This window comes from Oryctolagus cuniculus, chromosome 17, assembly GCF_964237555.1.
Source record: "Oryctolagus cuniculus chromosome 17, mOryCun1.1, whole genome shotgun sequence".
Classification (NCBI taxonomy): Eukaryota; Metazoa; Chordata; class Mammalia; order Lagomorpha; family Leporidae; genus Oryctolagus; species Oryctolagus cuniculus.
Window position 1 is genome coordinate 64,734,945 of NC_091448.1, and position 28,000 is coordinate 64,762,944.

General features: G+C 43.3%; 1 long non-coding RNA gene and 1 pseudogene across 1 annotated transcript in view; both read right to left on the bottom strand.

Moving 5' to 3' along the window:
- The window catches only part of LOC138846305 (uncharacterized), a 561,128-nt gene that overhangs the window by 250,690 nt on the left and 282,438 nt on the right, over positions 1–28,000 (bottom strand). The window lies entirely within an intron of this gene.
- Positions 6,461–8,087, bottom strand: LOC138846298 (transcription factor SOX-2-like; annotated as a pseudogene).

A 28,000-nucleotide genomic window follows, 5' to 3' on the forward strand; every position in this document is an offset into this window, starting at 1 on the left:
TTGCACGAGCTCCAGTTGCCCTTCCGACTAGACGTGCGTTTACTGTGTGCTACGTAACTTCTGGTCCCTTCACCAAACGTGCTTAGTCCAACTTTTTTTCCTAGTCAGTCATAACCTGGGATCCAATATTGTATAAACTCAATATTGCATGTCTTGTGCATAACTGTTCTAAAGGATCTTATTTTGTGTATTGTATGTATGAGTAGTGTACACTGCACATAATGTAAAAAGAAAGATCTACATATAGCAATGCAACCAGCTATCCATGTGTCATACCAACTAAATCATTAAATAAACCTTGAACAGTGAAAAAAAAAGAAATACTTGAGGAGCTGGCACTATGGCTTAGCAGGTAAAGCTGCCGCCTGCAGTGCCAGCATCCCATTATGGGTGCCGGTTCAAGACCCAGCCACTACACTTCTGATCCAGCTCTCTGCTATGGCCTGGGAAAGGAGTAGAAGATAGTCCAAGTCCTTGTGCCCCTGCACCCACATGGGAGACCCAGAAGAAGCTTCTGGCTCAGCTGGAAGAAGCTCCTGGCTCCTGGCTTCTGATCGGCTAAGCTCTGGCCATTGCAGCCATCTGGGGATTGAACCAGCCAATGGAAGACCTTCCTCTCTCTCTCTCTCTCTCTCTCTCCCCCTCTCCCTCTCCCTCTCCCTCTCCCTCTCCCTCTCTCTATATAACTCTTGCAAATAAAATAAATAAATCTTAAAAAAGAAGTATTTGTAGGTTTTCCTGCTGTGACTAAATGAAAAAGTAGGACTGGGCTTAGAGGGTTACAGCAATACAGGGTGAACGGGAAAGCAATAATGGATCCTAGGATGCTGAGTCACTAACTGAAAAGTGGTGAGCAGGTTCACCCACAGAAGACTGCACAGCTTGGAGAACCATGTTTAATGGAGATCCAGAACTAAGCTACTTGTAGATTTTACATGTTGTTGCTGTTATAACTCTTATGTAAAATAGTTATGCCTCAGCCACTGATCTAATGAAAGTCTGAAATAAGCAGCATAACTCTAATCATTGTTATGAAATTAGTCTATTTTCCTTCCATTCTATCCTGAAACTTTATGAAGAAAAATGGAAAAAAAGCTTGTGAATCTAAAATAGGAAATCCTTGGTAGGCAGGTATTATATATCAATATTTGTCTTTTTTTTGACAGACAGAGTTAGACAGTGAGAGATAGAGACAGAGAGAAAGGTCTTCCTTCCATTGGTTTACTCCCCAAATGGCTGCCATGGCTGGTGCGCTGCACTGATCCGAAGCCAGGAGCCAGGTGCTTCCTCCTGGTCTCCAATGCGGGTGCAGGGCCCAAGCACTTGGGCCATCCTCCACTGCACTCCCGGACCACAGCAGAGAGCTGGACTGGAAGAGGAGCAACTGGGACAGAACCGGGGCCCCAATAAGCACTAGAACCTGGAGTGTGGAGGATTAGCCTAGTGAGCCATGGCACCAGCCAATATTTGTCTTTGAATGTGAGTGGGTTTCTTAAAAAACTTTTGAAAATGTTCACTCATTAAAATACATATTGTTATATTTTCATTACATCCAGAAGATAAATTTTATTTTTAACTTGCACGTTTTTTTAATGCTTTTTAGTAAACAAAATTCTCATAACTAGGTTAATTAAAAGTTGGAAAAATTTAGATAAATGTAGTTATTCCCATTGCCCCTTCTTTTTTAGGATGAAAAAGCAAATTTTTGTGTTACCTGATTACCATTTTATGAAACAAAAATGCAATTTGGGCATAAAGACTTCTTAGTAGTTGTATTATGCTACATGTAGGGAGGATAAAACTATGAATTGTTGTTACAAGGGACAAGGTGTAAGTCATAAACATCTAAAGAAAGAAATATATACACTTAACACTGTGAAATCACTCACCAATAAAGAGTTGAAAAAGGAAATTATCTTTTTGTTTAAAAGTAAGTATTTTTTTACAAGATGATTTTAGAAGATATTGAGAAACACCAAGAGTTAACACAATAACTTCATGAAAAATAACTTCCATCAATCTACATACACATAAAAAATATTCAAATAATAATTTTAGTCTTCTGGCACATTATCAGTGTACAACTTTGTACAAAAGGATTTATAAATATACCTTTATATGAATGCATACAAAGATATACATAAACATATAAATAGGCTATAATCTCAATATTTTACCTATAAGTTTAAGGAAACTTATAGGTGAAAAATTTATCAGTATAATAAACAAGCAATACATGTGATATTCATCTTAATAATAACTTAATAAGGAGTTAAAAATAATATCTATTATCTAATATACATAGTTATATTTCTAATTATTATACCTAGTGCAACTAAATATTTTTATTAATTCCTATAGTTAACCAAAGGAACTAACTTGTTTCTTCAGACACAGAAGACAACTACAAAACAAGAAATAATGTTGGGGTCCAGGATTGTGGTATGAGAGATAAAGCTGTTGCCAGTGATACCTACAACCCACATGGGTGCTGGTTTGTGTCCCAGTGGCTCCACTTCTGATCCAACTTACAGCTAATGCACTGGGTAAAACAGAGGAAGACAGCTCAAGTGCTTGGACCCCTGCTACCCATGGGGGAACCTGGCTCCTGGCTTTGGCCCAATCAGTTCCTGACTATTGTGGCCATCAGGGGAATGAGCCAGTGCATGGCGTATCTCTCTGTCTCTGTATCTGTCTTCCTCTGTCTGTGTAACTCTTCAAATAAATAAACTCAATTTTTTTGACAGAAAGAGTTAGACAGAGAGAGAGACAGAGAGAAAGGTCTTCCTTCTGTTGGTTCACCCCACAAATGGCTGCTACAGCCTGCGAGCTGCGCCGATCTGAAGTTAGGAGACAGGTGCTTCCTCCTGGTCTCCCATGTGGGTGCAGGGCCCAAGCACTTGGGCCATCCTCCACTGCACTCCCGGGCCACAGCAGAGAGCTGACTGGAAAAGAGCAACCGGGACAACCAGCGCCCCAACCAGCACTAGAACCCAGAGTGCTGGCGCCGCAGACGTAGGATAAGCCTAGTGAGCCACAGCATGGGCCTAAACTCAACTTTTTTTTTTAAAAAGAATAATTTAGCTATCTTTACTCCATAAACAACTATTTAATATTATTTAAACACTTTTAGGAGATTATATATGTATATCCTCCAAAAACATTTAAAATATATATGGATGTATATATAAAATAATTTATAACGGTATATACCTACATATAAATATATGAAAACGCTAGATATATTATATTCCCAAAAGCTTTTGCAGCCACTTCTCTCTCCTTGGAAGCCCAAGGCCGTCCTGTGATGAACACGGGTTTCCTTCGAGGTCCCAACAGAGAATCTCAGGGCCCCTCCAGCCGCCCAGCTCACAATGACTGTAACCTAGCAACGCCCTTAAACACAAGTGCGCAAGCGCATCTCTAGAGGGCAGTCACTGTGCCTGCGCACAGAAGTCCGGCAGCCAAGTGTGCTTAGTGTGCATGTGCATGATTCCCACCTGGTAAAACTGAGGGATTAGATTGTTTACAGATGTTGGTGGACTTGACCGAGTGTTGGGGTCATTGTGGAGACGAACCACTGGAGCCTGTGGAAGCCGTCTGCACCGCCCAGGACTCAGGGGCGTGGGATTTCAGGATGCTGAAGGCCTCTTCCGGAGTAGACGCCCTTAAAATCCCTCTCCACAGCTCCTGCTCCTCAGTTTATGCTCCCGCCACGTCCCCCTGAGTCCTGGGCAGCTGCAGTGGGAATTTAACAGATGCGAAGACAAAATTGTGCTCTGTGATTTCAGAAGCTGGCACATGTGCCATCTAGGTCAATCTTAAGAAATCAAAGCAGGCCTTCCAGAAAAAATGTCTTCAAGCCTCTTGCATTTGCCCAGCCTTTACATTTTCATTACATTTAGTTTTTATATTATTTCCCTTAATTGGATTCTTTAGGTCGATCCATGCATTATTTTGAAACATGGTGTTGTATTTATAAACTTTCTAAAATGAATGTTCACTTGTCCCAAACAGTTCATGAGTTGATGGTATGTTAAAATGCCCCATTTTTTTTTACTTGAAATTCCCTTTTTTCCCGTTTCTGTCTTTTTCATTGTGCCCAATTAAATGTTCTGTTTTGTATTCTTTTTTCCCTATCCATGCATTCTTTATTCCATTACCAGCCCCTGTGCCCCATTAAAACAACAGTAGACAACCCAGCAATTACTACAGTCCAGTTGCACCACGATCCGAGGCTTACAGTGCTTTAACGCTTTTAACTTTGAGGGAAAAAAGGAGAAACAAGAGAAATACCCGTATCCGATACAACCCATACCAGCATCCGATACAAGTCATAAAGTCATACAGCAATTTAAGCATCTTGCACACCTGATGCCCAGAAGGGCTTCACCCCCGGGGTCAGCGCTCACACACGGCCAGGCCGTGAGAGAGGCCGAGGACCTCATGCTCACCCCAGAACGACCCGCAGGTGAGAGGAGACCAGAAATCCCCTTGGTGCTGGGACAGCCAGGAAGCGGTCAGTCTTCCTGGGGTCCGGACAGGCCACGCGCAGAGCGGACGCCAGGGGGCAGCAGAGGACGAGCGCGCGCGGCCCCGCGAGGCCGAGTCCCCCGCGGCCGCAGTCCCCGGGCTCTGCCTGCAGAAGACGAAGTTCTCGGGACTGGGACCCTGCCCAGGGCGCAGCACCTGCGGGTCTGCATGGCGGTTCTGGGGGGCTGGCCGGGCTCAAGCCGTAGGCCGAGGAATCCCATACGCTGCATCTGATGCGCGAGCCGAGGCCGACATGGAAGCTGACATCTGGCCCTGGTCCCCCGCGTGCCCGTGTGGGAGAAGAGCAGCGCGCAGCGGCTGCAGGGCGGGCGCGCCACCAACCTGCAGCTCCGCGGGTCGTGCCTGGCCGAGGGCGCGAAGAACACCTCGGCCGCGTCCACCTCGCGCTGCCGGTGTCGCCAGTCGCGCGCTCGCTCGCTGCAGGCTGCAAACTCTGGGATCTGCGCCGGGCCCTCCTTAGTCTGTAGAGGCAGGGGCTGGAGCCGCGGCGGCCGCTCAGGCCGGTGACCCTGGGCCTCGCCGCTCGGGCACAAGCTCGGCGTAGGTGGGTTTGGCGGCAGGAAGGCCGGCTTGGCGGAGCTGATGCTCGGGCAGGGAGGGCAGTGAAGAGCCGCCGCAGTTCTCCCAGCGAGATGCCCGTTCATCCTGGGGCCTGGCATCAGGGCGGCCTGGCGCCTGCCGCTGCAGGACAAGCAGGGCACAGGGCGAGGGGCAGGGGCGGCCCGAGCGTGCGTGAAGGGCAGTGCAGCCCTCCCAGACTGCGTCAGACGGAGGCGCCGTTCCGGATGGTCAGTGCTCTAACTCGGTGCTCTAGGGGCAGTCATTGTGGCCTTGCCGGGAAAGCCGTGGCCTATCACGCGGCATCCCATCGGGTCTGTGTCCCAGCTGCTCCACTTCCGATTCAGCTCCCAGCTGATGTCCTGGGAAAAGCAGCGGACATGGTCCATGTGCATGGCCCCTGCCACCACAAGGGAGACCCGAATGAAGCTCCCGGCTCCTGGCTGCCTCCAGGCTGGGCCCTGGACATTGCGGCCATTTGGGGAGTGAACCGGTGGATGGAAGATTCTCTCTCTCTCTCTCTCTCTCTCTCTCCCCCTCCCCCTCCCACCCTCCCTTATTCTCTCTCTCCCTCCCTCCCACCACACTTTCGCTCTACTTCTCCCTCCTTCCCTCCCTCCCTCATTGTAACTCAGTGTTTCAAATGAGTACTAAAATGTTTGCTTATCTACAAAACATGCAGTGCACTGGAATGAGTGTTTGGAACACTGGTTTAGACAACGTGGATGCCCTCAGCCCATACAGGACTCCCTGGGGTCCTGGATCGAGTCCAGGCTCCTGTTTTCTTCCTGGACCACATCCCATTTGTGGCTGGCACTTGGGGAGTGGGCCAGTGACAAGATGATCTCTTTCTGTGTCTGTCACTCTCTGCTGCTAAAATAAATTGAAAGGATAGAACATGTTAACATTTAAAAGTCTGCTACAGTTAGAAAGCTTTCACCTGTATTTTTCTCTTTCAGGATTCTCTTGGCAATATTGATTATTATTTGAGATGAATTTTAAGTCTATGCAAATCGTTATTCTATACAAATTTAATGAAAATATGTTTTGAGATTTTATTTATTTTAAAGATTTATTTTTCAAACTCATAGAGAGAGAAAGAGACAGAGAGAGCGAGCTTCCAACTGCTGGTGCACTACCCAGATTGGACAATGGCCAGCAATGGGCCAGGTGGAAGCCAGGAGCCAGAAGCTTCATCGAGGTCACACACATGGGTAGCAGGGGCCCAAACACTTGGACCATCATCCACTGCTTTCTCAGGCCACTGAGCAGGGAGCTAGATCAGAAGTGGAACAGCTAAGACTGGAACCAACTCCCACATGGGACGCTGGTGTTGTAGCTGGTGGCTTTATCTGCTATGCCACAACACCATCCCCAGGCTCTGAGATTTTGATTGTGATTGAGTCAAGAGCAGTATTTTAGCTGAAAATCGACTGGCTCCCTCTATCCAGACAAATGTCTCCATCTTTGTCCTGTTTCTTAAAAACTGTTTGGGAGGCAGAGAGCGATTTGGAAGGAGTGGGTGCTCGTGGATTTTCAGTTGCAGACATTTTTGCCCCATTAATAATTGGGGAAGAGCGAAGTTGTTAGAATTGCCTCATGGAAGACTTCAGCTAGACACGAAGGGGGCCTTCCAGGTGATCAGGCTCTATATGATCCATGGAATATATTGATTAGGAACATAGACTCCGGGACAGGCATTGGGCCTAGTCATCAACATGCCGTATTCCAGGGCTTCCTGGAGTGGGAGAAAGAGGCAACCACGGGGCTGGAGCTGGCCTTGGACTTGACCCCTAAGCCCTTGGAGCCTAGCGCCATGCCGGAGTGCCCTGCTGCGAGTAGGACGTGCTGTAGGTGGGAGAGCCCTCCATGCATGTCCTGGAACTGCTCCTGGAGTTGTACTGCAGCGCGCTCACATCGCAGGCTGCCTGGGCTGCATCTAGGCGGTGCCGGGAGCTGCAGGCAGCCCAGCGGGTCCTGCATTGGCTGTAGCTGTCCACGCGCTGGTTCGCGCCTGCGCTCAGGCCGGCACCCGCCCCCCACCCCGCTCACCTGCTGTGGCCGCTGGGTCCAGCAGCCTGCCAGGCAGCGTGCACTGATCCCCGGGGGCCGGAATTTATAACCCTGTGCTCCTCCACGTGCAGCGTTCACAGCCGCTCGGCCTCGTTGGTGAACGCCCGCTTCTCCGTCTCCCACAAGGGTTTCCACTCGGCGCCCAGGTGCTTGCTGATCTCCGAGTTGTGCATCGCGGGGTTCTCCTGTGCCATCTTGCACCGCTGCCCGCGGGACCGCACCAGGAAGGCGTTCATGGGCCGCCTGACGCGATCCGGACTGTTGTGGTTGTCGCCCCCCCCCCCCCCCCCCCGAGCCCTGAAGTCTGCCGCGGGCCCTGCGGCTCCGCTCCGTCTCCATCCTGCTGTACCTGCGGGCGCTGTGTGTGCGCGGGCCCGGCGGCTCCGGCTCCGTCTCGGTCCTGTTGCACCTGTGGGCGCTGTGCGCGGGCCTGGCCCGACCCTTGGTGGCTGGGACTCGGGGCCTGCGGGCGGGGCGAGAGGAGGAGGGGAAGGGGCAGAGGTGCTGTGAGCACCTCCTCGGGGCTTCCCGAGGAGACCAGATGAGGAGAGATTTGGCGGAGAGAGAGAGCAGGAGAGAGAGAGACTGAGAGACTGGAATCGGGATCAAAAAGCAGCGCTTCCCTCGGTCTCCAGCCGCTGCCACCGCCACCACCACCAACTGTTGTTGTTGTTGTTATTATTATTATTATCATTATTACTGGAAAGGCTTTTCGTTCTCTTCTTTCTCTCGGTCTCGGTCTTAAAGAGACAGCAAACTACTTTCCCCTTTTGCCAACACTCTCTTCTATGCCTTGACAACTCCTGATACATTTTGGAACAAGCTAATAAACAACCATCTTCTATTGTCGTTATGTTTGTTTATATATAACAGGAAGAATCTGTGAGGCTTGAATCGGCAAAGGTTCATACCTCTGGGGATGGAGGCATACATAAGTCTCCTCAACTAGTGTCCTGATTCCCAGTGCTGTCTCTGCCCGTGGCATCTGCTTTCTTTACTCTCATCTACCCAGACTAAGAGGGCTTTGTCTGCCTCTGACCAGTGGTTTGCGCTTTGGCCAAACCATGGAGATAGAAAATTCACCATCTTTCGGTTCTCATGGGGTTTTCTCTGGATAACACAAATATTTTTCAACCTGAACACCTGCTTCCGTCATGTTTTTCAGCACGGCGCTGTGTGCGCTCGTCCTCTGCTGCCCTCTGGCGTCCGCTCTGCGCGTGGCCTGTCTGGACTCCAGGAAGACTGTTTCCTGGCTGTCCCAGCACCGAGAGGATTTCTGAAGTCTCTCACCTGCTGGTCGTCCTGGGGCGAAGCTGAGGTCATCGGCCTCTCTCTGAGCGCTGACCCCAAGAATGGAGCCCTTCTGGGGCATCAGATTGTAAAATGCTTAGAATTGCTCTAATACTTGTATTGTTTTGAAAACTTTTATTTAATAGATATAAATTTCAGAAGTACAACTTTTGGATTATAGCGGTTTTTTCCTCCATAACCACCCTCCCGCCCACAAACCACCCCATCTCCTACTTCCTCTCCCATCCCATTCTTCGTTAAGATTCATTTTTAATTATCTTTATACACAGATCAACTTAGTATATATACTAAGTAAAGATTCCAACAGTTTATACCCACATAGACACACAAAGTGTAAAGTACTGTTTGAAGACATTTTTTACCGTTAATTCTCAAAGTACAACACATTAAGGACAGAGATCCTACATGGGGAGTAACTGCAGAGTGACTCCCGTTGTTGATTGAACAATTGACACTCTTGTTTGTAATGGTTGTGGGTTTCTTTGTCTTGAGTTCTCCTTTTTTCCCTCAAAGTTAAAAGCTTTAAAGCACAGTAAGCCTCGGATTGTGGTGCAACTGGACTGTAGTGATTGCTGGATTCCCTACTGTTGTTTTAATGGGGCACAGGGGCTGGTAATGGAATAAAGAATGCGTGGATCAGGAAAAACAAGAATAAAAAGCAGAACATTTGATGGAACACAATGAAAAAGCCAGAAATGGGAAAAACAGGAATTTCAAGTAAAACAATGGGGCATCTTAACATACCATCAAATCATGAACTGTTTGTGGGACAAGTGAACACTCATTTTAGAAAGTTTATAAATATTACACCATGTTTCAAAATAATGCATGGATCGACCTAAAGAATCCAATTAAGGGAAATAATATAAAAACTAAAAGTAAAGAAAATGTAAAGGCTGGGCAAATGCAAGAGGCCTGAAGACATTTTTTCTGGACGGCCTGCTTTGATTTCTTAAGATTGACCTAGATGGCACATGTGCCAGTTTCTGAAATCACAGAGCACAACTTTGTCTTCGCATCTGTTAAATTCCCACTGCAGCCGCCCAGGACTCAGGGGGACGTGGCGGGAGCATAAACTGAGGAGCAAAAGATCTGGAGAGGGATTTAAGGGTGTCTACTCCTGACGAGGTCTTCAGCATCCTGAAATTCCAAACCACCTGAGCCCTGGTCAGCGCAGACGGCTTCCACAGGCTCCAGTGGTTTGTCTCCACAATGACCCCAACACTCGGTCAAGTCCACCTACATCTACTACCCTCTGGAGGCGTGCTTGCGCACTTGTGTTTAAGGGCGTTGCTAGGTTACAGTTATTGTGAGCTGGGCGGCTGAAGGCGCCCTGAGATTCTCTGTTGGGACCTCAAAGGAAACCTGTGTTCATCACAGGAGGGCCTTAGGCATCTGAGGTGAGAGAAGTGGCTGCAAAAGCTTTTGGGAATATAATATACCTAGCATTTTCATATATATTTATATATAGGTACATACCATTATAAATTTATTTTATTTATATATACATCCATATATATTTTAAATTTTTTGGAAGATATATATATATATATCCTTAAAGTGTTTAAATAATATTAAATAGTTATTCATGGAGTAAAAATAGCTAAGTCTTTCTTTTTTTGAAAAAATTGAGTTTATTTATTTGAAAGAGTTACACAGAGGAAGACACAGAGACAGAGAGGTACTCCATCCACTAGCTCATTCCCCAGATGGCCACAAACTGACTGGGCCAAAGCCAGGAGCCAGGTTCCCCCATGGGTAGCAGGGGCCCAAGCACTTTGGCCATTTTCTTCTGTGTTACCAAGGGCATTAGCTGGAAGTTGGGTCAGAAGTGGAGCCACTGGGACACAAACTGGCACCCATATGGAATATTAGGGTCACTGGCAGCAGCTTTATCTGCCACACCATTAGTTATCACAAAAATTTGTTTTTTCACCCTAAAAAGGGCAATAGGAATAATTACATTTATCTAAATTTCTCCAACTGTTAATTAACCTAGTTACGAGTATTTTGTTTACCAAACTTAGCCTTAAGATAACATGACAAGTTAAAAATACAATGTCTTCTGGATATAATGAACGTGTAAGAATATGTCTTTTAATGAGTGAATATTTTTAAGGGTTTTTAAATAAACATTCTAATATTCAAAGACAAATATTGATATAATACCTCTCCTCCCAAGGGTTTCCTATACTTTGGATTCACAAGCTTTTTTTCCATTTTTGTTCATAAAGTTTCAGGATAGAATGGAAGGAAACTAGACTAATTTCCTAACAATGATTAGAGTTATGCTGCTTATTTCAGACTTTCATTAGATCAGTGGCTGAGGCATAACTATTTTACGTAAGAGTTATAACAGCAACAACATGTGAAATCTACAAGTAGCTTAGTTCTGGATCTCCATTAAACCTCATGGTTCTCCAAGCAGTGCAGAGTCTTCTGTGGATGAACCTGCTCACCACTTTTCAGTTAGTGACTCAGCATCCTAGGATCCATTATTGCTTTCCCCTTCACCCTGTGTTGCTGTAACCCTCTAAGCCCAGTCCTGCTTAGAGGACAGCAGGAAAACCTACAATTGCTTACTTATTTTTTTAAGATTTATTTATTTTATTTGAAAGTCAGAGTTACACAGAGTGAAGGAGAGGCAGAGAGAGAGAGAGAGAGAGAGAGAGAGAGAGTTGGCTTTCCATCCTTGATTCAGTCCCCAGATGGCTGCAACGGTCAGAGCTGAGCCACTCCGAAGCCAGGAGCCAGGAGCCAGGAGTTTTTCCGGGTCTCCCATGTGGGTGCAGGGGCCCAAGGACTTGGGCCATCTCCTGCTGCTTTCCCAGGCCATAGAAGAGAGCTGGATTGGAAGTGGACAAGCCGGGTCTCGAACCGGCACCCATATGGGATGCCGGCACTGCAGGCAGCAGCTTTACCTTTACCCACTATGCCACAGTGCCAGATCTCAAAGTATTTTTATTTTTGACAGGCAGAGTTAGACAGTGAGAGCGAGAGACAGAGAGAAAGGTCTTCCTTCCATTGGTTCACCTCCCAAATGGCCGCTATGGCCAGTGCGCTGCGGCTGGCGCACTGCACTGATCCAAAGCCAGGAGCCAGGTGCTTCCTCCTGGTCTCCCATGCGGGTGCAGGGCCCAAGCACTTGGGCCATCCTCCACTGCGTTCCTGGGCCACAGCAGAGAGCTGGACTAGAAGATGAGCAACCGGGACAGAATCCGGTGCCCCAACCAGGACTAGAACCCTGGGTGCCAGTGCCGCAGGTGGAGGATTAGCCTAGTGAGCCACGGCGCCGGCCCAAGTATTTCTTAAGGTTTTATTTATTTGAAAAAGTTACAGGTGGTGTTGGGGGAAGGCAAGATTTTCCATCTGCTGGTTTACTCCTCTGATGGCTGCAAAAGTCAGAGATGGGCCAAACCAAACCACTGGACCATCTTCTATTGCTTTTCTTAGGCCATTATCAGGGAGTTGGATTGAAGTGGAGCCTCTGGGACACAAACCCTTGTCCATATGAGATACTGGTGTTGCAGGTGGCAGTTGTATTCACCACACCACAATTCCAGCTCCTGGTACCAACCACTTTTGATAAGGGATTTTCAAACTGTCATACAAGTTTTATAACTGATTTAGTCATTTGCCATTTTTGGCTTATAGATTTGAAACAAGTGGACATTACAAATACAAGTGAAACATGCACAAATTTCCAGCAAAATCACTATACATTGTGTATGAGGTCTGTTACTATGAAGAAGTTGAATTTGTGGGGTCTTGAGTTTAAAGCAGTTTATCCAAATATATTGTCCAAAGACAGTTGATTCTATGTGGGAGATTAGGGTACTGGGTGATGAGTCTGTTTTCTTTCTAATAAAATGTTCATGCTGAATGGAGGCTTGGACCCCATGATTCAGGATCTACCCTTCTGACCAAACCCTCTCCCTGGTGTTTTACAGTAGAGGCAAAGGCGTCCTAGAACGGTAAAGGCCCTAGCTTTTCATGGCCCAAGCAATTATTGATCCTGTGGTCCAGGGTGACCAAGATTGAGTGATGTAATTTCACCTCATCTGTAAGCTACCAAAGGCTGAATGATAGTGCAAGTTTTATATAAACTTTGAGAAGGAAGATGTGAGTAGTTGAGAAAGATAGGCATGGGCCTAGGAAATGATACTTACTGGAGCGATCTTGGAGATGTGACTTTCAGTGAAGGGCTAATTTGCCATATCTGAAATAGCACTCCCTTACACACTCCATTTGCTTAATTCTGCCTTTGTTATTCAGAATTTGAACTGTTTGAAACCTATCCTCTCTGCATTTTGTATTTGGAGATAACCCTGAAACTCCCTGTATCCTGATTTTTTTCTGGTGGCTCAGGAATTGTCAGATTCTTTGTACCATGAGAAAGACGAAACAAAATGTGCTCTAGGACATTGTCTGTTGATAAATGTCAAATGATTAATAGATGTCAGATACCATGGCATTTTAAGTGGAAGCATTTACTTTACAGAAATTGGAAACCAATGCTCATGATGTTCAAGCAGTTTAAGTGGCAGCGGTCTTGCTGACATCCTTGCTGACATAGTCAGCATGAATCATGCCCTTGGAAATATCTATGTGAAGCTCTCTTGATTGTATTTGGCATACTATTAAATTTTTCCATATTCAGCAAAGTGTATCAGCATTTGATGTATTACAAATCAACAGAGGCTTTTTGTTGTAATTTTATTTGTAATTTTTAAAGTATTTATTTGAAAGGCAGAGCATGAGAGAAGGGGAGAGAAAGATGTTCCCTGTGTTGGTTAATTCACTCGCCAAATGTCCCTAACAGCCAGGGCTATTCCAGGCTGAAGCCAGGAGGCAGGGATCCATCTGGGTCTCATATGAGGGTAGCAGGAATCCAAGTACGTATCCATCATCTCAGATGATGTATTTTAAGTATGTAATAGCAAGCAATAACAATATAAGAATGTGCATATGGGATATGGTTGTCCCAAGCAGTAGTCTAGCCTGTATTCGACCTTCTCAAGTCTGGTGGTTTGTCGTGATTTTTGCCTAGGCCTTGTATCTCCAACAGGCAAGTCCAAGATTTCTTCATAATATAACAATTTAATAAACTCCAGTAGGCAAATACTTTTCAAAGTGTGTTGGTATCATATATATTGATGTTTTCATTAACCTAAGGATAACTAGATTTAATCACTGTCAATTAAATTCCCTGTAGTGTGATGGCTGGATCATATTGTAGATCCATTTTCAGATTTCTGACGAATCTCCATACTGTCTAGCATAATGGTTGTTCTACTTTACATTCCCATCCATAGTGTATTAGGGTACCTTTTCCTCACATTCTGTCTAGCATTTGTCATTTTTGATTTTTGGATGATCGTCATTCTAACTGGGGTGAGATGAAACCTCATTGTTTTGTTTCCATTTCCCTGATGGCTAGTCATCCTGAGCATCTTTTCCTGTACCCGTTGGCCATTTATATTTCATCTTTAGAAAAATGCCTGCTCATATCCTTAGCCCATTTTTTACTTATTTATTTATTTATTTATTTGAAAGGCAAAGTAACACAGTGAAAAGGAGACAGAGAGATCTTCCCTTTAGTGGTCCTCTCCCCAGATGGCTGCATTGCAGGGCTGGGCCAGGCTGAAGCCAGGAGCTTCTTCCAGTTCTGCTATGTTGTTGCAGGGGCCCAAAGAATCTCCCAGGCACATTAGCAGGGAGCTGGATCAGAAATGGAGCAGGTATGACTTGAATTGGTGCCCATAAAGGGATACTGGCCTTCAGGTAGTGGTTTAGACACTGTGCCCACTTAGCCATTTCTTAACTGGGTTATTGGTTGTGTTGTGGAGTTATCTGACTGGTATCATAAACACTAGGTTAAATGTCTCTCCTCTTTTAAATTTTTTCTCAACAATTATATTTGATCTACTGAGAATTCTTTTCTGTTTATGTCATGACCTCACTGATTGTTTCTTTTTCTTCTTGAATTCTTTGACTGTTTTCTCACCATCATCCATACAAACATTATAGGTGCTTTCCCATTTACCCCATCCTGAAATTATTAATCTATCCGGCCCTCTGTGGTCTGATAGTCCTGTTTCCCATACTTACTTCTATCCAGCATTACTATGAGCTGGCTTTGGCCAAATCATCAAGATGGGGCTTTTTTCCAGTCTTTTCTATGTTTGCCATGTCTAGCTTCACCTTGGTGTCAAATCCTGCTACTTCTGTTTTTTTTTTCTCTTAAATTTTTAAGCAAATATTTGAATGCAGTGTTTAAAAAGATGAGGAAAAGGGAAGTACTATATTTTTATTATACCTATAAAGATTTTAGTTTTTTTTAAAGATTTTATTTTTTGAAAGAGTTACAGAGAAAGTAGACAGAGAGAGAGAGAGAGAGAGAGAGAGAGGCCTTCAATCTGCTGGTTCACTCCCCAAGGGGCTGCAACAGCCAGAGTTGAGCTCATCTGAAGCCAGGAGCCAGGAGTTTCTTCAGGGTCTTCCTCATGGGTGCAGGGGCTCAAGGACTTGGGCCATCTTCTACTGCTATCTCAGGCCATAGCAGAGAGCTGGATCAGAAGAGGAGCAGCCGGGACTAGAACCAGTACCCATATGGGATGCCAGAGCTTCAGGTCAGGGCTTTAACCCACTGCGCCACAGCGTTGGCCCCAGGTGATACTCTAAATTCAATAAATCTATAGCAGGCTATTTTTTAAATTGATAATTTTGTATGGCCTACAAATAATGTTAAAATATCCAAATGGATTTTGGTAGGACACAGGTTCCCAACTTCTGCTAATGCATGTATTCATCTTATTTCATTTTACTTGAGCATGGAGAACTTCTTTAGCATTTTATAGCATCTGCTGGTGGTTATCTTCATATTTTGTTGTTCAAAAAATTATTTTTTCCACTACACAGATTAATGTTCATTTTTTTGTTTACTTAAGAGACACAAAGGTCTTCTATCTGATAGTCCACTCCCCAAATGCCTGCAAATGCTTGAGCAGGGGCCAGGCCAAAGCCAGGAACCTGGAACTCTATCCTATGTGGGTATCTAGGACCCAACTACTTGAGCTGTTATCTGCTGCCTTCCTGGGTGAGCATTAGCATGAAGCTAAATCAGAAGCAGGGGTAGCTATACTGATATATGAGCATACCAAGAAGCAGCTTATCCCAATGAGCCAAAATGTTCCCCTTATATTTTACAGTATTTACATTACATATAGAATCCGATTGGGAGAACATTTTCTCTGAGTATGCCGATGATTTCTTTCCATTGTTTCTGTGGAGAAGTCAGCCATCATTCATGGATGGCTATCACTCAGTATGCCATAGGCTGTTCTTTCATTACATTCAGGATCTTTTCTTTGTATTTGGATTCCTTCAGTTTGTTATTTGCCTAGAATAGTTTTATATCTGTGCTGATTAGGACACATTCTGTATTTCACTCATTCTATTTTTACTGAAATTTCAGTTGCAGTTATGAAGGACTTTGAAATAACAGACAAGGTTATTTTGATGCAAAAATGTTAGTAATCCATGCATACCAGTGGTCTGGAAGAAGTTTATTCAAAATCAATACTATAAAAACTACGCATAAATGTGAAAACAGCACAATTGTGCATTTAATTTTTCTTTAGCCAAAGTGAACTTGTTTTTTAGTTCTCCTTTCTGCAAATCTTTTAATGTTAGATTGATTTCTAAATCATTCCTGGGCTTCTGAAGCTCTTTTATGAATTAAAATCTTTTGGCTTATTTTCCATTTTAGTCTGTTTTTGTGTCTGATAAAAATGGTACACAATGGGTTATTTAGAAAGAAAAACAGTTTTCAAAATTACTTGCTTGAAAGAGCAACAGAAATAGGGAGAGGGGGAGGGATTGAAATTGAGTTTATACACAGAATAACCAAATGGCTACAACAATCAGGGTGGGACAAGGCCAAAGCCAGGATCCAGGAGTTCCATCTGAGTCACCCACATGGGTGGCAGGGACCTAAATGCTTGAGCAATCATAGACTGCCTTCTTGGTACATTAGCAGGAAGCTGAATTGGAAGTTGAGCAACAGGACTCAAATCAGACTCTGCTGTGAGATCAAAGATTCACCAGTGGTGGAACAACCTTCTGTGCCACAAGACTAGCCTCAAGAAATCAAATTTATTTCTTAGAGTCTGAGGGTGGGCAGCCTAAAGTCAAGAGGCCCTATCTGGAAAGGTCCATCTCCCTGAATCATGATGTGGCAAGAGTGAAATCAAATGATGAGAAAAAATAAGAGGTAGACCTGAGAGCCTTTGGTCTTTTAAAATTGGTAGGAAGATGTTCCTTAGGATAGGGACTGTTACCTTGAGGATTAAGCTTCCAACACATTATATGGATATATTAAAGTCCTACTATATATCATGCTCCATTGTGCTATTTCTTTTCCATTTCCATTTTTTGAATACCAATAGGCTTTTTTTTGACAGGCAGAGTTAGACAGTGAGAGAGAGAGAGAGACCGAGAGAAAGGTCTTCCTTCCATTGGTTCACCCCCCAAATGGCCGCCACAGCCACCGTGCTGTGCCAATCCAAAGCCAGGAGCCAGGTGCTTCCTCCTGGTCTCCCATGCAGGTGCAGGGCCCAAGGACTTGGGCCACCCTCCACTGCCTTTCTGGGCCACAGAAGAGAGCTGGACTGTTAGAGGAGCAACCGGGACAGAATCCGGCACCCCAACAGGGACTAGGACCCGAGGTACTGGCGTTGCAGGCGGTGGATTAGCCTAGTGAGCCATGGTGCCTGCCCACAAATACATTTTCATTATAGTAAATATTTAGTTTATCATTATTTACCTAACTTTAAATGATTTGTAATACTGGAATATATTTGGAGATTATTAACTAACTTGCTTGCTACTTGCAGCATCTAACTTTTTTTTTGGAGAGAAAGATTTATCTTTTGGTGAATTCTCCAAATGCTCACATGAGTAATTTAACAAGAATGATGTGAGTGTGGGTTATTTATCAGCCTTAAGATGATCACAACCTTTTAAATCAACAAATAAGATTAAAGTATTGACTTAAAAATGAAAGCCTAATGGTTTGCAAATTCACTTTTTTGGAAAACTTTTATTTAATAAATATTAAATTTCAAAAGTACAACTTTTGGATTTTAACAGCTTCCCCCTATAACCACCTTCCCACCTGCAAACCATCCCACCTCCTACTCCCTGTCCCATCCCATTTTTCATTAAGATTCATTTTTAATTATCTTTATATACAGAAAATCAACTTAGTATATACTAAGTAAAGATTTCAACAGTTTGCACCCACATAGAAACACAAAGTATAAAGTACTGTCTGAAGACTAGTTTTGCTGTTAATTCTCATAGTAGAACACATTAAGGACAGAGCATACATGGGGAGTAAATGCACAGTGACTCCTGTTGTTGATTTAACAATTGACACCTCTTATTTATGACATCAGTAATCACACAAAGCTATGGAAGCCTCTTGAGTTCACAAACTCCGACCTTATTTAGACAAAGCCACAATCAAAGTGGAAGTTCTCTCTTCCCTTCAGAGAAAGGTACCTCATTCTTTGATGGCCCATTCTTTCCACTGGGATCTCACTCACAGAGATTTTTCATTTAGGTCATTTTTTGCCACAGTGTCTTTGCTTTCCATGCCTGAGAAACTCATGGGCTTTTCAGCCAGATCCGAATGCCTTAGGGGCTGATTCTGAGGCCACAGTGCTATTTAGGGCATTTGCCATTCTATGAGTCTGCTGTGTATCCCACTTCCCATGTTGGGTCATTCTCTACTTTTTAATTCTATCAATTATTATTAGCAGATAATGGTCTTATTTATGTGATTCCTTTGACACTAATGCTATCTTTATGATCAATTTTGAATTAAACTGATCATTTTAACTAGTAAGATGGCATTGGTACCTGCCAACTTAATGGGATTTGGAGTTCCATGACACGTTTCTAGCTCTACCATTAAGGGGTAAGTCTGAGTGAGCATGCGCCAAACTGTACCTCTCCTCCATTTCTTATTCCCACTCTTATTTTTAACAGGGATCAATTTTCACTTAAATTTAAACATCTAAGAATAATTGTGTGTTAATTAAAAGAGTTCAACCAATGGTATTAAGTAGAAAAAATACTAAAAAGAATAAAATAGTAAGCTCCTTCTCGACAGTCAGGACAAGGGCTGATCAAGTCATTGTTTCTCATAGTGTCAGTTTCACTTCTACAGGTTTCCTTTTAGGTGCTCAGTTGTCACAGATCAGGGAGAACATATGATATTTGTCCCTTTGGGATTGGCTTATTTCACTCAGCATGATGTTTTCCAGACTCCCCATTTTAATGCAAATGACTGAATTTTATTTTTTTACCACTGTGTAGTAATCTATAGAGTACATATCCCATAGTATCTTTATCCAGTCTTCTGTTGATGGGCATTTAGGTTGATTCCATGTCTTAGCTATTCTGAATTGAGCTGCAATAAACATTGAGGCACAGACAGCACTTTTATTTGCAAATTGGGATGGCTGGGTCATGTAGTAGGGCTATATTCTGGTTTCTGAGGAATCCCCAAACTGTCTCCATAGTGTCTTTACTAGTTGCATTCTCACCAAGAGTAGATTAGTGTGCCTTTTCTGCCACATTCTCACCAGCATCTGTTAAGTTGATTTCTGTATGTAAGCCATTCTAACCATGGTGAGGTGAAACCTCATTGTGGTTTTGATTTGCATTTCCCTGAGGGCTAGTGATCCTGAACATTTTTCATGTGTCTGTTGGCCATTTGGATTTCCTCTTTTGAAAAATGTCTTTTTAGGTTCTTGGCCCATCTCTTAAATACGTTGTTTGTTTTGTTGTTGTGAAATTTCTTGATCTCTTTGTTGATTCTAGTTATTAATCCTTTATCAGTTGTATAATTTGTGAGTATTTTCTCCCATTCTGTCAGTTGTCTCTTCACTTTCCTGACTCATTCTTTTACAGTACAGAAACTTCTCAATTTGTTGTAATCCCATTTGTTAGTTTTGTCTTTGGTGTTATATCCTTGATCAAATATAAGTTGGCTGTAGATGTTTGATTTCTGGCATTTCTATTCTGTTCCATTGGTCTATCCATCTATTTTTCTGTACCAGTACCATGCTGGTTTGATTATAACTGCGCTGTAGTATGTCTTGAAATCTGATATTGTGATGCCTTCGGCTCTGTTTTTGTTGTCCAAGATTGCTTTAGCTATTTGAGGTCTCCTGTGTTCCATATGAATTTTAGCATCATTTTTTCAAGATCTGAGAAAGAATGTGTTTGGTATTTTGATTGGTAACACATTGAATCTGTATATTGATTTGGAAGAATAGACATTTTGATGATATTGATTCTACCAATCCATGAGCATGGAAGATTTTTTCATTTTTTGGTATCCTCTTCTTTCTGTAAAGTTTTGTAATCCTCATCATAGAGATCTTTGACATTCTTGGTTAAGTTTATTCCAAGGTATTTTTTATGGCTATTGTGAATGAAATTGATATTAGAAGTTCTGTCTCAGCTGTGGCATTGTCTGTGTATACAAAGGCTATTGATTTTTGTGCATTGATTTTATATCCTGCTACTTTGCTAAACTCTTCTATGAGTTCCAAAGTCTCTTAGTGGAGTTCTTTGGATACCCTAAATAATCATATTGTCTGCAAGGAGGGATAGTTTGAGTTCTTCCTTCCCAATTTGTATCCCTTTAATTTCTTTTTCTTGCCTAATGGCTCTGGCTAAAACTTCTAGTACTATGTTGAATATTCAATGGTGAGTGGGCTTCCCTGTCTGGTAGCAGCTCTCAGTGGGATGCTTCCAACTTTTCCCCATTCAATATGATGCTGACTGTGGGTTTTTCATAAATTGCTTTGATTGTGTTGAGGAATGTTCCTTCTATCCCCAATTTGCTTAGAGTTTTCATCATGAAAGGGTGTTGTATTTTACCAAGAGTTTTCTCTGCATCTATTGAGATAATCATATGGTTTTTCTTCTGCAGTTTGTTAATATGGTGTATCACATTGATTTGGGAAAGCTGAACCATCCCTGCATAACAAGAATAAATCCCACTTAGTCTGGGTGGATGATCTTTCTGATGTGATATTGAATTCTATTGGCCAGAATTTTATTGAGCATTTTTGTGTCAATGTTCACCAGAGAAACTGGTCTGTAAGTTTCTTTTTCTGCTGCATCTATTTCAGGTTTAGGAATTAAGGTGACACTGGCTTTGTAGAAAGAATTTGGGAGAATTCCCTCTCTTTCAATTGTTTTGAATAGTTTGAGAAGAATTGGAGTTAGTTCTTTAAATGTCTGGTAGAATTTAGAAGTGAATCCATCCGGTCCTGGGCTTTTTTTCTTGGGAGGGCCTTTATTACTGATTAAATTACTGACTTGGTTATGGGTCTGTTTAGGGTTTTTATGTTTTCATGGTTCAATTTAGGTAGGTTGTATGCGTCCAGGAATCCATGCATTTCTGCTAGATTTCCCAGTTTGTTAGCATACAACTCTTAGTAGTAATTTGTTTTAAAGATTTATTTATTTATTTGAAAGTCAGATTTACACAGAGTGAAGGAGAGGCAGAGGGAGAGAGAGAGATAGAGAGGTCTTCCATCCACTGGTTCACTCCCCAATTGGCTGCAATGGCCAGAGCTGTGCTGATCCAAAGCCAAGAGACAGGAGCTTCCTCCAGGTCTCCCACGCGGGTGCAGAGGCCCAAGGACTTGGGCCATCTTCTACTGCTTTCCCAGGTCATAGCAGAGAGCTGGATTGGAAGTGGAGCAGCCCGGTCGTCCATATGGGATGCCGGCACTGCAGGTGGTGGCTTTACCTGCTACACCACCACGCCAGCCCCTAGTAGTAATTTCTGATGACTCTTTATTTCTGTGGTGTCTGTTGTTACATTACTTTTTTCATCTTTAATTTTATTGATTTGGGTCTTCTCTCACTTTTTGGTTATTTGGGCCAATTGGTGTGTCATTTTTGTTTTTGTTTTTTCTTTTTAAAATCAACTATTCGTTTTGCTGATCTTTTGTAATGTTCTTTTGGATTCAATTTTGTTGATTTCTTTTCCAATTTTAATTATTTATCTTCTCCTACTAGTTTGGGATTGGTTTTCTGTATTTTTCCTAGATATTTGGGATGCATTGATAGCTCATTTGTTTGGTGCCTTTTCAATTTCTTGATGTAGGCATCTATTGCTATAAACTTTCCTCTTAACACTGCTGTTATTGTGTCCCATAAGTTTTGATGTGTTGTTATCTTCAGTTGCTTCCAGAATGTTTTTCATTTCTCTTTCATGTATGACCCATTGTTCATTCAGGTACATCTTGTTCAGTATCCATGTGTTTCCATATGTTCTAGGGTTTCCTGAGTTCCTAATTTCCAGCTTCATTCCACTGGGGTCTGAGAAGATGCATCGTATGATTTTGATTCTTTTGAATTTGCTGCGACTTGCCTAGTATGTGGTCAATCCTAGAGAAAGTTCCATGCACTGCTGAGAAGAATGTGTATTCTTCAAGTATAGGATGAAAAGTTCTATAGATATATTAGATCCACTTGGTCTATAGTGTCTATTAAACCTACTGTTTCCTTGTTAATTTTCTGTCTGATTGATCTATTGCTGAAAGTGAGTATTGAAGTACTCAATACTACTCTATTGGAGCATAAGTCTCCTTTAAGTCCCTTAACATATCTTTTAAATAGTCTGGTGCCCTGTAATTAGGTGCATTGATGTTTATAATAGGTAGATCTTCCTGTTGAATTTATCCCATAATCATTATATAGTGCCCTGCCATTTTTCCAAAAATATTTCTAATATATAGTTTGAACTTCCTGTGTTCTTCTACTGAGAGATTTTTTTCCTTTACGTTCTTTCATATTGATGACCATGTTTCTGTGTATAACACATCTTTAAGCATCTTTTGCAGGGCTGGATGAATGGTGACAAATTCTTTCAATTTCTGTTTGCTATGAAAGGTCTTTATTTCACCTTCATTCACAAATGAGAGCTTTTCAGGATATAATATTCTGGGATGGCAGTTTTTTTTCTCTTAGTAGTTGGACTATGTTTCGCCATTCCCTCCTAGCCTGTAGGGTTTATGATGAGAAGTCTGCTGTGAGTCTAATTGGAGATCCTCTGAGAGTAATCTGGCATTTCTCTCTTGCACATTTTAGAATCTTTTCCTGAAGCTTCATTGTGGGGAGTTTGATTACAATGTGTGGTGGCTCGTATCTTTTCTGGTCATGCCTATTGGGAGTTCTGTGTGCTTCCTGTATGTGGATGTCTTTCTCCAAACCCTGGAAGTTTTCTGCAAGTATCTCACTAAAAAGGCCTTCTAATTCTTTTTCTCTCTCCATGCCTTCAAGAATCCCCAGAACCCAGATATTGTTTTTTTTAATAGTATCCTGTAAATTCCCAATAATATTTTTTAGATTTCTAATTTCTTCTTCTTGCCTTCAGTTTGACTCTATACTTTCCTGTTCTCTTTCAAGTCTGATTTCTCTCTTCTTCCTCACTGATTCTGTTTTTAAGGCCTTCAACTGCATTTTTTATTTTTTCTATTGAATTCTTAATTTTGGTTTTTCTTCAATATCTCAATTTCATGTTCTATTGAATTCTTCATTTCATTTTGATTTCTCCTTAAGATTTAGTTTTCATGAGAGAGATTTTTTTTCATATCCTGCATGGATTTCAGTACTCTGTGTGCTTGGTTTTGATTACTTCTAAGTGTTCTTATCATCAATGTATTGAGTTCCATTTCTTGCATTTCTTCTATTTCATTGTCTTCATAATCTTGTATTGAAGTGTCGCGTTTTTTTGGGAGCATCATGTTGTCTTCCTTATCCTTGTTTCTTGGATTGTTGTGTTTGTTGTTCAGCACTTGTGGAAATTCTCATTGGTTTCTTCTTCTTCTTTTGCTTTTATTTCTGCTGTGGTGGCGATTTTCGTTGTACTATGACTCTGTAGATAAGTGGACTATCTGCTTTCAGCGAATCTCTAGAGGCTTGTGGTGGATGTGGCCAGAAAACTCTGTTCAATTCTTCAGGTTTAAGGACGTGCCTAAGGTGACACACCCAGGTTTGATGTGGTAAATCTCTCTCTCTCTCTCTCTCTCTCTCTCTCTCTCTCTCTTTTAATCAGAGGGGAAGTATTTCTGCTCAGCTAAGCTCTTCACTTTGATGGTGATCAGTGCCTGAGCGGTAGCCCCAGTGGGTTTATTTGTCTGCACTGTCACAAGGACCTCACAATGAATCTGTGCAGTCTTCAGTGTAAGTTCAGATTCCCCTGCAATGTCTCCCACCATCTAGCCAGGTCCTCCTGAGCTTGTGGTGTCTCCTACCAAGACTACTCAAAGTCTCCAACACACTCAATTTTTTTTTTCACAATCCTAGTTCAGAAGTTCCACACAGTCACTAGGTCTTAGCCTCCTGCTATTACTCCCCACCAGAGTCAGGTTTCTCTGCTCGGCTGATTGCTGGTTGCAAACACAAGCTGCCGCTGCTGTTATGTATGTCCAAAATGGAGCTGGCTCTATTAGCTTGTATGCATTTGTAAGGTGATCAGAGAGAAATGTGTCTCTATGGCCCCTTTAATTTTTTCTCTCATCTAGTTAGGTTGGTGTACTTTCCCCCATGGGGCTTCAAGCCTTGTTCCCTCTAGGCACTTCCTGCTGCTTTTTTGCCAGTGTCTCCAGCTACTGCAGTCTCATCTCACTTACTTTCCAATGCTGGAGCTTAGCCTCTCAGATGCTGGCATCTTGAGCTGTGGGTGACCACGCCCTTCAAGTAGGTCCACTGTGTCCTTCTAATTTTGGAAGAGTTTCCTCTGCCATTTTTTTCTCTAACTCTTTCCTGAGACTACACTATCTCCACTTTTTTTTACTACCTTCTCCTGGACTAGATCAATAAGCTTTCTCCCTATTCCACCATCTTCTCTATGCTTCTTTATGGAAAACCCTTGTTTTAATCATTACAAAATGTCCATATTTGACGCTATGGCCTTATACTAAGAACTGATTACATTAAGAAATGAAAGCTATTTCTGCTTCTAATGTCAACTCAGTCCTTGGTGGAGTACCCTACAATATTCCTGCTGAATTTCCCAGTTGAAATTGGTTCTAGATTTCTTCATAAGGCATTTCCAAGGAAACAATTCAAGGTCATTGTTTGAAGTCTATACAAATACCAAAGGAAATAAAGGATGCTGTGGTGAGGTTCAGAGAATAGGATGCAGGTCTCCACTTCTCTGCTGCAGGAGGACAGTACATGCCTCAGCAGAAATCAATTTCAGGTATAGGCCAGATACAGAGAGGATTCCAGATCTGATCTTTTGGGGCCTGAGCAGGGAACAAGATTTTGTAAGTTGCCATATAATTATTGTCCACACAGAAAGAGGAAAACTAGAGGGGCCATCACATCTCAGGGCCATCACAGCTAAAGCACACTGCAGTAATAGGAGAGGTGGGGAGGGGCATAGGCTCCAGCACAGTACATGCTCAGCACAATGACAGGGTCCATGCACCCTTGCTGCTTCTTTGTATGATCCAAAGACTTCTGTGGCTTAGCAGCACTGGAAATTCTTAAGAGTTCCCAGGGCCAAAGTCCATCTGTGTTTTCCCATTCTTGTGTACAGGAAGCCTAGCCTGGGCTGGTTGGTCATCTGCAGACATTGCCATCCCACAGCCTGGCTCTTGGCTGTCCTCCTAGGGTCTCATAGGCAAATGAGGAATATATCCCTGGTCTGGTATCTAGCATAGGGCTGGAAAGGTCTACTCCTCACTGTGCACACCCTGTTGGATCACACACTGGGCTGATTACCTGCTCAGGCTCTGACCCAAGTCAGGCACAATCAGCACAAACTCCTGAAGAAAGTGCTCTTCCTGCACAATTAGTTCCAGCTGCTCACAGAATGCTCTCTCTCAGCCTGGGACAGGTCCATTCTCCAGCTCATCCATCTACAAGCATGCACATCACAGCTGGGATTTGGGGTTTTCAGATGCAGGCTGGAGGCAGCCTCATTCATTGTTTTAGGGAAAGTGAGATGTTGAGAGGTAGTGTTTTCAGCTCCACTCTTTCACTGGAAGGCTTGAAGCTGTGGTCAATGTCTGCCTGAAGGTCCACAGAGCCAAGGAAGGGTCTGAGAGGACAGAGGAGGGAGCAGGGTCATGTTGGGCAATCCAAGATGGGATCAGGCTGAGGGGAGGAATAGGCGAGACTCTCTGTGAACACATGTTGTCTGTGTTTGTGTCTCTCAAGATTGGGTCTTGCAGAACATTTCCAAGTCCAACAGTGAGGATGAAGCCCCTCAGGTATGAGCAATACCCACAAAGACTGGAGAGTCAAATTAGGGGAAGGCTTGGATTATCTGCTGCTTTGGACTTTGGAGAGGACATATTAACTCAGGAGGAAAAAATATATTGCATGTAGATGTCTGTTTTGTTCTTTTTTACATTAATTATAGAGTAGGAAGAGATTATATACCCATGGGATTGGAGCAAACTGAATTTTTACTGATCATTTCTTGCTTTAGTATTTAAAACGTTACATTTTCTCTACTGCTGACCATCCCTGGCATTGCCATTGCAAAGATCAAGTCCACTGCATTGTGATAGGACAGCACTGCCTGCATATTCAGGACAAGAGATGTTTGAGTTTTCTGTTGACCATTATCTTAGTCCACTTTTCACTGCAACATAATACCTGAGACTCTGTATTAATAAGGAAGAGAAATTTCTTTCTTCTCACGGTTGGCAGGTCAAAGACCAAGATGGTGCCATTGTGTCTGAGGAAGGGCTCTTTGTTGCATCCTGGATTCACTTGGCAGAAGGCAGAAGGGCATGGGATACAGTGGGACACCATCTCTCACACACACTGGCTGGAACCCACACAGTCCTGTAGCAAGTGCCAGGTGACAGTGAGTAGTGGACCCTGCCCCTCTGCACAGCCAGTACATGTACCAATGCTTTTGTGCTCTATCTTCACTGTCTACTCCCAGCTTACAACACAACCTCTCACGCCCAGGTTTGGCCAAGTTAAAGAATACTTCCTCTGAGCTGACAGGGGAGGCCCCAACATCCTAGAATTGTGATGGCCAAGCATTACTTTGAGTTCCTCTTGGCATCCCCATCTCACCCAAGTCTGGAATAGGCTTTGTGACAGGCTGTTATCCAGTTACTACTGGAGATACTGCATAGCTGCACAGGCTTCCCAGAGGATCTGTGTTAGGGCATTCTGGGCTGGAAACACACACTGGCCCTCACGGTCCTGCTGACCTCATCCCTTGGAACGTACTGGGCTCAGTGGAGTGCCTCTGGGCAGCAAGGCTGTGTGTCGCTGTTCCCCTCAGATGTACTGCTCCAAACACACAGTACTGAACTGTTCCCTCCTCTAGGCAGACCCAGCAGATTCCCTGTCCTCAGGCCTGCCAGGTGTCCTTCTTCCCAGTCTTTCCACTGCTCACTGAAAACTCTAGCAAGTCCCATTTATTGATATGGCCAAAAATAAACCTGCTGTGGACTCCCTGTTGCCTCCTTGGCACACTACCAGAATTTGAACAAATTAAATTTCCTCTCCTTTTTGGGGCATCTTTTCAAATGGGTCAGGAAACCTGGGATTGCTATGATGATTAAATATTTCCAAACTCCACAAGGTTAACCCAGATATATGGACTTGGTCCTTGTTATCTTGTTACCTTCTCAGGCCCCAACAGGAGACCAGGACATTCGCTCCCCACATTTAGAATTGATCTCCAGATATATTGCTGTGCATGAAAATATATTTTTAAAAGATTTATATACTTATTTGAAAGGCAGAGTTATGACTTGGAGCAAAAAAATAAAAAAATAAAAAGAGATCTTCCATCCAATGTTTCAGTCCCTACATAACCTCAATGACAAGGTTGGGCTAGGCCGAACCAGGATCCTGAAACTCCATCTGTCTCCCAAATGTCTGGCAGGGGCCCAAGCATGAGCCATATACACTGATTTCCAAGGGACATTAACAGGGAACTGGATCAGAAGGGGTGAACCAGGGACACCAATCAGTGATCCTATGGGGTGGTCGCCACACAGGGCGCTTTCACCTGCTGCACCACAATGCCAGCTCCAGGAGGCAGTATAGCATTATCTTGGGCTCCAAAGCTCCCATAGCAGACAATAATATGATTGGTGGAGGTCGACAAGGACAAAGGAAATGGACAATATTTATGAGCCAAAATAGAGGCAGGGACACATGAGGGATGAAAAACAATGTGTTGCACACATCGACAAATGGACAGTGGCTACACAAGGAGGAACAAGGTGACATTCCTAGTGAGTATTATGGGATACTGAGGGCTCAAAGAAGAGGTCAAAGTTCAGAGATCCTCTAACTCATTACAAAGGTGAAGCCATCCAATCCCAGGAACAGGGGTATAGAGATGGAGCCCCAAGAGGGTCCCAAGGTTGGCCTACATCATCCAACCAGCAGCAGGGGTCCAAGTCCTCACCTCAAG